The sequence below is a fragment of the Sminthopsis crassicaudata genome, chromosome 3 (genome assembly GCF_048593235.1).
Source record: "Sminthopsis crassicaudata isolate SCR6 chromosome 3, ASM4859323v1, whole genome shotgun sequence".
Lineage (NCBI taxonomy): Eukaryota > Metazoa > Chordata > Mammalia > Dasyuromorphia > Dasyuridae > Sminthopsis > Sminthopsis crassicaudata.
Window position 1 is genome coordinate 11429359 of NC_133619.1, and position 10731 is coordinate 11440089.

Sequence of the window (10731 nt, forward strand, 5' to 3'; positions counted from 1 at the left end):
AATGTTTTGGAACAGGTAAGCGACATGGTCAAACTTAAGCTTTGAAAGATTTGGGGGGGAAGGCATATGAAAGACTAGACATTGGAAAGACTGGGTTTTTCCATTAGAAGTGATTAAGAAAACTGTTGATATAGACCAATTGGGGGGTAAGATTTGAATACTAGATTTGGATTCAAAACTGTTCAAAACAGGAAGATGGCCATTTTGGTAGAGAGAAGAGATGCTGTATAGATAGAATCAATAAGAACTGATGACTGATTATATATAGGAGTAAATAAATGAGAGAGATGAATTGAAGATGATTTCAATGTTGAAACTTGGGTTACCAAAAGGATGATGGGACCTCAATCGAGACTGAGAAATTTGAAGAAGTATTGAGCATAAGGAGTTATACTAGAAAGGGAATGAGGTCCTGATGGGATCTTAGAAATCCCCAATCCAATCAGTTTATACAAGAGAAAACTCGTAGTTGCATAGGTTCAATGAATTATCCAGTCACACAGATAGGATAAGAATTGGGATTTGAACCCAGGACTTCTGATTCCAGTCAGCATGTTTTCCACTTTAACTCACTATCCCTGGACTAATTTGTCAGAGATTAGAACCATGGGGGGGGAAACAGGGACAGGGGATGATGCTCAGAGGTTGCAAAATACAAGGTAGGGGAAGAATGAAGAGGGAGTTTATGAAAGACCAACCTCTTCTTTCCTTCTATAATAGGCCGTGGAATTGGCTGGATAATTTCTCAGGTTTTTTGCATCTTCGTCATACAGTAGATTGAACATCAGGCTCAGCTGAAAGGCCGGTATTCAAATCTAGTCTTGGACATTTACTAACTCTATAACCATAAGAAAGAAACCTAACCACTGACTCAGTTTCTTCAATTGTAAAATGGAAATTGGTTGGTTGGTTGGTTGTTGTTGTTTGTTCTCAAAAGAACCAAAATGATATCACTACATTGGAATCAAGGTACAGTTTGTCCAATAGTGACTGCTCAGATCAATACAACCCCATAAGGCTCTACTGCAGATCAGGTACAAATGTATAGTGGAGATGTCTCTAAATTTGTGAATCTCGCATTTCTTTTGAGATACTATAATTCTGCTTTATTCATAGAGCCCGATACCTTCTTTGATGAGGGCATGCCATACTGGGCAATTTCCAATGTTTCCCATGTCACCCAACTCACAAATTCTTCTGAGACAATAGGGGTTAATAATAGCTCTTTCCTCCCAAAGCTGTTTTGAAGATTCAATGGGAATATTATATGTAGATCACTTAGCACAGGGCCTAGCATTAAGTAGACACACACAAAAATTAGTTCCCTCCTCTCTCCTTTTTATTTTTTTATTATAAGCCTTTAAAATGTATTTTATTTGTATATACTTTAATATATAGTTTATTTTATTTGTGCATAAATATTATGTAACATTATATATATAATACATATATTATACATATATATAATGTAACATTATAAGACTAGAGACAAAGGATTGAATAAATGCTTTGATTTTTCCTTATTATAACTATCTTTTCCTATTCAGTATCTTCCAACCCTGAGAGTCTGTAGTTCTATAATGGAGAATGAGAAGAAATCAATTAGGCATAATATAGATCCATATTTTTTGTGATAAAATGACAGACTTTTTTTTTAGTTTTCTCTATTTCTTCTTGGCCCACTGTCAAAATGTCTTCCATTTATATATGATCTCATCAATGTGGGAATTCTGGAGCAGAGTACAGGTTAAAACTAGCCTGGCCTGGTTGGGCTGGTTAATTAAGGTTAAAATTAAGGTTAAAAAGGTGACTCTTAGATATCCCTGAGTGATGAAAATTCTGGTTTGCTCACCTGTCACTAGTCAGGGCTAATGAAGGCAAAACTACCCAGCAGGCCTCCTGCCCTCCTCCCACCGCTGGTCTCTGGCAGGTACTCTTTCCTATCAGTCCTTTCTTAGTGGAACTTCCCTCATGTTCTGTTATAAGCCAGGCACCTGGCAGACTTCTAAATATTGATCTTGGCTAACCAGCAGAGCCAGCTTTTCTCAGAGGAGTGGATTTGTCACTGGTGAGTCAGCACCCTGCTTCACGGACACCTTCCTTTTCCTAACAGGTAACAAACAAGTCCTGAGAAAGAAATACTCACTCAGTCTCAATACAAAGAGATGTTTTGACATGAAAACAGGTCAGCCCAAATATTCGGTTTTCCCACAGTATGGTCATAAATTCTTATAGGGTTTGTCCATTGTTCTTAGAAGACTGAAAGACAAAAAGAAGAAAAAAAATATTACAATAAAGGAAGGAGAAAAAGCTTGTTGGATGGAAATTAAAAGACAAGTCTACAGAAGAATTTCTAAACCCACCAACGATTGTCTTTGTCTACGAAAGAGTCAATGGCTTCCACCAAGGTAATACCATCCATAATAATAAGTATTTTTGGTTATATGTTAAGTGTGAGGAATATGCTAAATGTAGAATATCCATAAACAAACCAGACACAATATCATATCCTTGAAGAGCTTACTTTCTGCTGGAGGAAATTATAAAAACACAGAAAAAATAAACACTGTCCATATACATATATATGTGTGGATGCACATACCTCTATATACTGAGAGGGGAGGGAGAGGGAGGGAGAGGGAGGCAGAGAGACAGAGACAGAGAAACAGACAGCAGAGACAGACAAAAACAGAGGCAGAGAAAGTGCCCAAAAAGAGAAAGAGACATTGAGACAAAGAAAGAGACACACAGGGACACACAGAGAGATAGAGACACATAGAGAGACAGAGACAAAGACAAGAGACAGAGACAATAACAGAGAAATAGAGACACAGAAAGGGAGACAATGAGACATATAGAATAAAAGAGAGACAAAAAGAAACAGAGAGACACAGACACATACAAAGACAGAGAAAGAGAGAGACAATAACACAGATGGAGAAAGAGGCAAAGGGACAGAAAGAGACAAAGAGACAGATAATGACAAACAGAAAAAGAGACAAAAACAAAGAAAAAGACAGATACAGAGGCAGAGACAGAAAGAAACAAAGAGGGACAGAGGCAGACAGACACACAGAGAGAAAGAGACAAACAGAGGGATAGAGACAATGACAGAGACAGACAGACACAGAGATAAGACAGAGACAGAGATAGACAGAAACAGAGAGGCAGAGGGTCAGAGAAAGAAAGAGACACAAAGAGCAAAAGAGTCATCAATAGAGACAGAGACACAGAGAGAGTTTTACTGGGGGAGGTGGGAGACAACACTAGCATGCCATGAATCTTAGCACTGAATTCATGAACTTGTTATGAAAATAGGGTGATAACTGTATTTGGGCATAATTAGTTCTCTGTATAACCCCATGTATTTTTTCTTAGCTCCAAGGAGCTTTTTCTAGCCTGCCAAAGGGGCTCCCGACACACACACAGAAGGCTCAGAACTGCTGCCATAGTAAGCCATGCCATCCTTGGTTCCCTCAATTTACCCTCACTGACAGGAGAGCAGCACCTGCTGATCTCTGCAGTGCCTTCTGGAGAAAAATCTCTGATTTACCTGAAGAGAATGGACATCTGATAATAATGAATGACATCAGTTGGATGTGGAAGGAACATTTTCATTCACCTTTAAAAGCAAAAATCTGTTTTTCACCTGGCTTCCTTTCTTTGGAACTGCAAACTAAGAAGAGCAGAATTCATTGGAGTTCGAGGAGTGCTCTTCAGGGTGGGGTATCTAAAGAACACAAAAGGAGAAAATGGAAGCTTGGCCCAGGGAGATGGTGGGATTTTGACTTGAAAGAGAACCTTTATCTGACAGGGGAATATAAACTTAGAAAACTTCAGACCCTTTTTGTTTTTAACAAAGGGAGATATCCCAAAAATGTACTCTGATGCCAAAAGAAGGTCCTTGAAAGTTAATGTTTGAAAATCAGAGGCCCAGATTACACACCCTCCAAACTGCTGGGAAATTCTTTTTGTAGGATTTATAGGATCCAGCCTTGGCAACCTTTAGAGCAGGGCCCTCCAATCAGGCTAAAAATTGGGCTACCTGAAGCCATCATCAAAACTTCAGGAGACCTTAGAGAAATAACATGGTACATTCATAGGAAGGAAACAGAAAACTAGAGGGGGAAAAAAAGAGTTGTAAAAGGAGAGAAATAAAACAAAGAAATGCATGTGGTAAAGAATGGCATGTTGACACTGACAATTGCCAGGAAATTTCCTCCCCCTGTTCTAGAGCAATCACCCAAAAGGAAAAAAAAAAATCACAATTTTTCTGAGCCTAATATTTGTATGAAACATATTTTGCATGTGTGATCTTTTACAAAGTTTACATCAAAACACCAATTGTGTTTCCACATTTTGGAATGTGTAGCCATGTTCAAGGTTTTATTACCCCATTGGATACAACATCGAGAGATAGTGTAATCTCAGTCCTTCTGAGAACATTCATGGCTTTCTGTGACTAGTCGGGCCTGGCCTTGGAAACAGCTGAAATCTAGGAGTTTGCAAAACATTTCCTCTCTCTCTTCACAATTGTCCCAAACAACACATTCTTGCATTTCATCTTGAATCGTGGAAGGCTTTTCCGACACTTGGGAATGGGCCTTCAGAGATTGAAGATTTCGAGCAACCTTGTATTTCTTTGTTTCCCAAGGCTGATAGCATGTTGCTTTTGTCTCAGATTGGGTACATACCATAAGGAGATGAAAATTAAAAAGTTATTAGTGTGAAGACCAAAGGCAGATGACATTGAATGAAAAAAATCCCAGAAATTCAGCAAGCTTTTGGTTTGTTTTGTTTTGCTTTTCCAGATAAACAGCATCCACTAAGTATTTGGTAATGATTCAGTTGCCAGTGATTCTCACCTTGGGCCAGCATTTTTCATTTAAAATATTAGTATTAGAAAGAAATTAAAGTCCATCTGTTTTCAAACTGTTCTCAAAACTGACAAAAGGAGTGAGAATAAGAGGAGATCATTTGAAAGAACATTTTTTAGTTCTCAAAATGTCTCATAGAGGCAACGTGGTAGAGTGGTTAGCTTGCAAGTTGTGGGACCCTAATCATGTCAACTAACTTAAGCATTTTTCAAATAGTTCTTTGGGATTTCTATATTGTTATAATTTAATGATTTGCTCATTCTATTGGCTGAAAAAAATAACCTATCTTTCTCATTGGTTTATACAAAGTTCATAATAAAAGCACTCCCACCTTTTCATAATTACCCAAAGAAAGAGTCAAAGAGCCTGGTTTTGAATCCCACCTTTCCTACTTGCTACTCATTTCACCATAAGCAAGTTAATTCCCCTCTATTTGCTTCAGTTTTTCTCATTTATCAGATGAGAGGGTTGAATTACATGACTTCTGAAATTGCTATCATGCTAATATAGAGATCCTCAAATTTATGAACCCAGTACATTGAGGAAAAAAATTCCTGGGTGTCTTGTTGCAGCATCTGTGTATGGGGGAAGTAGGGGAGGGTAGGAAAGAATGTATAAATAAAGCCTTAGAGTACCCAAAAAAAGAGCTAACCAAGGTGTAGCACTGATTTATTAGCTAATATGTATGATAACTCTTGAAATTTAGTATCAAAGGGCAAGAATTTACTATCTGCTTTCTAGAAGAAGAAAATTCAACTCCAGAAAAATTCACCAACTACTTAGTCAAGAAGAAAGCATTTAGTTGGCACCTCATGTATACCATTTACTATACTGATATTAAGAAAGATAAAAAAATAAGAACTAACCACAGGTTCTGTTCTCAAGGAGCCCATATTCTAATTATCTGTTCAATATTCCCGTAACTACGTAAGCACATGGAAGACGTAGCCAGAATAAATGAAAGATGATGTAAAAATGGGAAACCTTAGCAGGTGGGGTGGGGCCACTGGGAAATGCCTCCTACAGACAGTGGGATTTGGATTGGTTTTGGAAGGAAGCCTGAGAAATTAAATGGCAAAGAGGAAGGAACAAAGCACTTTGGGCTGTGGCCAGCTCAAAGCATGGAACGGGCAGATGTTGTATCTGAAGGATTGCAAAATCCAGCGTTTCTACATTATCAAAGGTTTGCAAGGGAATAGAGTATAAGAAGGCTGGCAAGATAAGGGAGGTGTAGGGTATACAGAGTTTTGAATTCCAAAAGAGGATTTTATATTTGATAAAATAATGGAACCACTTGAGTTCTCTGAGCAAGGGTGACATGGGCAACCCAGGGCCTTCAAAAAACTGCTTTGGTGGCTGAGTAAAGGATGGATTGGAACATGGAGACCCCATTGCACCTTGTTTTGAAGAGGTTCTCCTCTGTTTTGTATGAATGTATCATCTTCCCTTAACCTGAACTTCAAGAATTAGCGTGGAAGAGTCAAGATCATCCCACTGGAAAGGAGACTAGATTCTTTTATTCTGAAATGAAGTGATAGGAACTTTATACAGAGATAGTTTGGTTTGGAAAGATTGTTTTCTCCATATAGACCTTTGCTATAGCTTCCTTGTAAACAGAAAAGAAGGAAATAAAATGAATGAGCTGATTTCATTTTCTGAGCAATTTACTGCGTAAAGGGAGACAAGTAAATTTGATGATTTCATTTCTGTAGCTTAAAACTATAAACTATTCAGACTGAGAATCTTAACTAATGGCTTTCCTTTTCATTGAAAATTCTCCATGTCTGCTTGTGTCTCCTTATCTCCTCCATCCATGTTTATGACTGAAAGTTATACCTTTGAAACTCTTTATTTATATATATATATATGATTATCTTTTTTTTTTTTTACATAATATTCATTTCTGAAAATATCTGTCTCTCAAATCCTATCCAGGAAGCCACTCTTTATAACAAAGAATTTTTTTGAGGTAACAAAGGGAAGCAATTTAACAAATATACTAATATACTGATGAAAATGGACAGGATTTATAATGATAAATCTTTTCAAAGACATTTCACAAGATCATAGGAGTTAGGGACAGAAGGCTTGTTGCATCATGTATCTAGAGCTGCAAGAGATGGCCATCCAAATCAACTGGCTCATTTTGCAATCAGTTAGCTAAACAATACGCTTTTCTCAAGTACTCATACCACTTGCCAGGCCCAGTGCTATGTTCTGGGGATATAAAGAAATGCAAAAATCAAGCTCTGTTCTCAAGACCTTTCTGTCTAATGGAGGAGACAGGTCCACAATTATGTACAAGCAAGCTATAGGATAAATTGGGCCTGATCAATCTAGGATTTGATGAGATTACTGAGGCATGGAGAAGTTAAATGACTTGCCTGCAATCTCTTGATAGAATTGAATCCCAGGTCCTCTGTCTGGATTCACTCAATCCATTTTGGAGATTTGCTTTTGCTGGTCAGTCTAAGTTCTTGGCAAGCAGATTTTTGCCAGATGCTTATCTTCATTTTCTTTGTGGATCCTCTGGGAAGAAGTCCCTTCAACTTTTTCTTCAAATCACTAACAACGAACCAGATATCTGACATCTGGAAGGAATCATTCTTTCTATTTCTGTGACCATAGCTCATGTTATATGACACAGTCATGGAAAACTATTCACGGTGATTACATTCCCCTCTTTGGCTGTACATGATAGATCAGAGGCTATAGAATCCAAGCATTTTGCCAAAGACAAGATTGCAAATTGAGGCTAAAAGGGTCTTCTCCATCCAACTCATTACTCAACTCAGAGCTTTAGTGATATGAGATGCTCTATTAAACTTTCTCGGAGTCCAATGTTTACTTGGTAATGATGACACTGTAGCATGAACCACTTGGATGGCCTTCTTGTGGTATTTTTATTGACAGGACCAGTTTTGGGAAACTTGTGTTAAAGAGTATCACAGTGAATGTCAGTGATATCTGACTGATGATGGACTGTAACCGCACTGTTCACAGATCTGTCTAATTTAGCAACTCTTTGCTGTGTATCCAGAGCTGCAAATAATGAGTCCATTCCAAATCTGACCAAGAGAAATTCCAGCCTTGAAGAGGAGCTGGATTAAAGAAGCAGCTGTTGGAGAAGGGAATGGAACCCAGGATATTGGCATTAGGAGGTCCTGGGGTCAAGGGGAACCCCTGGGCATTTACCCACTTGTGAGGAATTTGGGCAAATCACTTTTTTTTTTGGGGGGGCAGTTTCCTGTGTCCTCTATGGAGGTTGGATTTGAGGACCTCTTAGATACTATTTGATTGAATCCTTTGGTCTCTATGACCAGTGTACCCCTTCTCTCTAGTAAGAAGAGCTGACATTAATATAATTTTGATGATTGGCAACCTCAAACAGGCCTGTTCATTGGGCAGACTCTGGGTTTGGAAGGAAGGAAGGAAAGAAGGAAGGGAGGGAGGGAGGGAGGGAGGGAGGAAAGAAGGAAGGAAGGAAGGAAGGAAGGAAGGAAGGAAGGAAGGAAGGAAGGAAGGAAGGAAGGAAGGAAGGAAGGAAGGAAGGAAGGAAGGAAGGAAGGAAGGAAGGAAGGGAAGGGAGGAAGAAAAAGAAAGGAAGGAAGAAAGGAAGGAAGAAAGGAAGGAAGGAAGGAAGGAAGGAAGAAAAGAAAGAAAAAAGAAAGAAAGAAAAAAAGAAAGAAAGAAAGAAAGAAAGAAAGAAAGAAAGAAAGAAAGAAAGAAAGAAAGAAAGAAAGGAAGAAAGGAAGAAAGGAAGAAAGGAAGAAAGAAAGAAAGAAAGAAAGAAAGAAAGAAAGAAAGAAAGAAAGAAAGAAAGAAAGAAAGAAAGAAAGAAAGAAAGGAAGGAAGGAAGGAAGGAAGGAAGGAAGGAAGGAAGGAAGGAAGGAAGGAAGGAAGGAAGGAAGGAAGGAAGGAAGGAAGGAAGGAAGGAAGGAAGGAAGGAAGATGCATTTATTAAGTGTTCCAGATACTATATATGCATATGCTTATATGTATACTATATTCCCCTCATTTTATTCTCACTATAATCCTGGTAGTAGTTATTATGATTATCACGATTTTATAGTGGAGAAATCTGAAGAGAGGTTAAATGTAAGCTAAGATGGCTATTTTTGATTGAGGCTGTTTTTGAACTCTGGTCTTGCTGATTCTAAGCAGAGTCCTCTCTATGCCACGTAGCTGGTATCAAGATCTGTCTCTATGCATTCAGACCCCACACTCAAACACTTCTTCCCTCTTCTCCTCCACCCCCATCTGTCACTGTCCATAACTTGAACCTTCTGGAGAAGGGCAATAGCAGATTCCTCTGTAACTCTACTGAAGGTGAGCTAAACCAAAACTCTCAGTAACTGTTGGTGTGAATAGAACAGCAGGCCTGGAGACAGGAAGTCCTGAGTTCAAAACCAGTCTCTTAATCTTGTTTACCTCAGTTTCCTCATCTGTAAAATAAGCTGGAGCAAGAATTAGGAAACCCTTCCAACATCTTCACCAAGGAACCTCCAAATGGGGTCATGAAGAATCAGACATAACTGAGCCACAACAAAAGTGAACCTCTAAACATATTTTTCTACAGAAGTAATGTTACAACCAGGGGTTAGACCCTTCAGTTAGGATAGTTTAGTTCCAGTACAAATTGAATGGGCTTTTCTAAAATAATCTGGAAACCTCCCTCTGTTATATGGCCAGTTCTATGGGGAAATGTATTCTAAGTGTCATATGACCGAATTGTTTAAACTTAAGCCCTTCTAGTTATCAGTGACTGCCCATACTCATTATTTGTTCATTTTCCTTCTAGATGTGAAGATTTCATGTAGATTTCTAAAATGTCTTTGCCCACAATATGTGCAAACTAGGGACAATTTTACCCAGACTTAAAATGGATAGTTGGAGAATAACTAGGGCATGAGAAAGCCTGGGGGGCATCTGTTTTCTAGAGAATTGTTCTCCACCCCTTCCCCCCCACTGTCCAAAGCTAGAGACTAAAGGACAAATGCCTTATTATTCTACAGACTAATCCTTTTCTTCTTTCCTCTCCTCTCCCCCATCTAGATGGATATACGTTAAAATATCATATATTTAACATAGCCTTGTTGATGGCTACAAATTAAAAGCCAAAAGGCAAAAAAAAGAAAACCGTTTTGGAGATTTCTTTGCAAGATGCACAACTCTAGGAGGATATCTTATCACAAAAAAATTTAGTGTTAAAAGGAAAAGCTAGGAGTAACTCCAGCAAATATGGGGATTAAGAGTCAAAGGTCTGTATTTCCTCCATACCCTTGAGCAAATGTTAATTACATCTCCATAGGTAGGGGTATTTTTATTATAGGATATTATAGGGGAAGGGTTTTTGCAAGGTCAACCTGTCTTGTCTTGGATACCAGGTCTATGTTGTCCTTTGTCCCCCTTCACATCATTTACTCCAGATTAAAAACAGAATTCGATGTCAGCTCTAAAACATTTAGAGCTTTCCAGGTGGATTGATCACCACAAACAAGAGAACATCTGAGTAGACTGTTTTGCTGGGAATTAGTCCCCGTTTCTTAGACTACTGGGACTTCCACCTGGAGCCCTTTTTGTTGACAGAAAGGTTTACAAAACCTTGGAGTGGGATTAATCCATTCAGTCAGACTTCCTAATTTCTAGTTTTGTTCATTGTACTTAAATTACCAGTAGTGGATGAAAGGAAAAGAATAGCTTCAGAAACCCTCATATATCAGTTAAAATAATAAGAATAACAAAAAAAGTATCATCCTTAAATAGAAAGATGACATCTATGTTTCTAGGAAATTGGCTGTAGGTTCAGTGTCTTTCTCCAAAAGTTTTATTTTCTTTTAAAAATTTTTGACAT

The 10731-nt window shown here is 38.3% G+C and overlaps 1 long non-coding RNA gene across 1 annotated transcript; it reads left to right on the forward strand.

The window, feature by feature from the left end:
- Positions 1-1872: 1872 nt before the first annotated feature.
- LOC141560197 (uncharacterized) lies at positions 1873-6514 on the forward strand. The gene is made up of 3 exons (XR_012487650.1): positions 1873-2113; positions 2236-2408; positions 3379-6514. It is a non-coding gene; the product is annotated as an uncharacterized LOC141560197 (long non-coding RNA).
- The last annotated feature ends 4217 nt before the right edge of the window (positions 6515-10731 follow it).